General features: G+C 53.6%; 1 protein-coding gene across 1 annotated transcript in view; it reads left to right on the top strand.

Annotated features, from left to right (window-relative positions):
* The first annotated feature begins 1,518 nt into the window (after positions 1 to 1,518).
* nhsl3 (NHS like 3) overlaps positions 1,519 to 1,896 on the top strand; it is a 28,092-nt gene continuing 27,714 nt past the window's right edge. Inside the window, exon 1 of the mRNA XM_029732848.1 lies at positions 1,519 to 1,697. The gene's annotated coding sequence lies outside the window, so the exon portion shown is untranslated. The remainder of the gene's footprint in view (positions 1,698 to 1,896) is intronic.

Genomic DNA, 1,896 nt, shown 5'->3' with positions numbered 1-1,896 from the left:
CTTTTCTCCTCCTGCTGGCTCCTTCACCTCCCTCTAGCCTTTTCTCCTCCTGCTGGCTCCTTCACCTCCCTCTAGCCTTTTCTCCTCCTGCTGGCTCCTTCACCTCCCTCTAGCCTTTTCTCCTCCTGCTGGCTCCTTCACCTCCCTCTAGCCTTTCTCCTCCTGTCCTCTCTCCTTCACCTCCCTCTAGCCTTTGCCCTCCTGTCCTCTCCTTCACCTCTCCCTAGCCTTTCTCCTCCTGTCCTCTCCTTCACCTCTCCCTAGCCTTTCTCCTCCTGTCCTCTCCTTCACCTCTCCCTAGCCTTTCTCCTCCTGTCCTCTCTCCTTCACCTCTCCCTAGCCTTTCTCCTCCTGTCCTCTCTCCTTCACCTCTCCCTAGCCTTTCTCCTCCTGTCCTCTCTCCTTCACCTCTCCCTAGCCTTTCTCCTCCTGTCCTCTCTCCTTCACCTCTCCCTAGCCTTTCTCCTCCTGTCCTCTCTCCTTCACCTCTCCCTAGCCTTTCTCCTCCTGTCCTCTCTCCTTCACCTCTCCCTAGCCTTTCTCCTCCTGTCCTCTCTCCTTCACCTCTCCCTAGCCTTTCTCCTCCTGTCCTCTCTCCTTCACCTCTCCCTAGCCTTTCTCCTCCTGTCCTCTCCTTCACCTCTCCCTAGCCTTTCTCCTCCTGTCCTCTCCTTCACCTCTCCCTAGCCTTTCTCCTCCTGTCCTCTCTCCTTCACCTCTCCCTAGCCTTTCTCCTCCTGTCCTCTCTCCTTCACCTCTCCCTAGCCTTTCTCCTCCTGTCCTCTCCTTCACCTCTCCCTAGCCTTTCTCCTCCTGTCCTCTCCTTCACCTCTCCCTAGCCTTTCTCCTCCTGTCCTCTCTCCTTCACCTCTCCCTAGCCTTCTCCTCCTGTCCTCATCTCCTTCACCTCTCCCTAGCCTTTCTCCTCCTGTCCTCTCTCCTTCACCTCTCCCTAGCCTTTCTCCTCCTGTCCTCATCCTTCACCTCTCCCTAGCCTTTCTCCTCCTGTCCTCTCTCCTTCACCTCTCCCTAGCCTTTCTCCTCCTGTCCTCTCTCCTTCACCTCTCCCTAGCCTTTCTCCTCCTGTCCTCTCTCCTTCACCTCTCCCTAGCCTTTCTCCTCCTGTCCTCTCTCCTTCACCTCTCCCTAGCCTTTCTCCTCCTGTCCTCTCTCCTTCACCTCTCCCTAGCCTTTCTCCTCCTGTCCTCTCTCCTTCACCTCTCCCTAGCCTTTCCCCTCCTGTCCTCACTATCCCTCTCCAGCCTCTTCTTTCCTCCTATCCCCTTCTCATCCCTTACTTGTAAATGCATCTTGGTGCATTTACATTAAAGAAGAGGCCAAATAGAGCTAATGCTAATCTTATGGGCATTGACTAGGAAAAGAAGCTAACAGAGCTAGTTCTGAGGATAATGCTAGTACTGTGGGGTTTGTAATGGGAGCAGAGGCTAACAGAGCTAGCTCGGAGGCTTATGCTAACAGCACTGAGGGAAGTGGGAGGGAGAGGCTAGCCCACAGAGGGAGGCACAGACAGCCAGCACTGAGCATGGAGCTTCATTCACTCGTACACTGCTAAACACAGAATACTGCAGCCTGCGCACACAGGGAGAGAGAGAGAGACAGAGAGAGAGAGAGAGAGAGAGATAGAGAGATAGAGAGAAACACCAAAAGGGGAAAAGAGAAGAAGCATGGTTCGCAAAGTGAGTAAGGAAGAGTTTGTGTACTTGGATAGACCAAGTTTGTGTGTGTTGCCATGGAGAGAGGGAGAGTGAGAAAAACATTTTGTTAACATTAACGTGGTGTGAGAGACAGTGGAGTGCTGGTGTGTGTGTTCTTGTCAGAGGCTGTGTGTGTCCGTGTCTGCGTGTGTGTGTGTGTGTGTGTGTGTGTGTGTGTGTG

The sequence above is a fragment of the Salmo trutta genome, chromosome 34, assembly GCF_901001165.1.
Source record: "Salmo trutta chromosome 34, fSalTru1.1, whole genome shotgun sequence".
Lineage (NCBI taxonomy): Eukaryota > Metazoa > Chordata > Actinopteri > Salmoniformes > Salmonidae > Salmo > Salmo trutta.
Note: the sequence above shows the minus strand (reverse complement) of the source record. Positions and strands in the feature narration are given on the sequence as shown.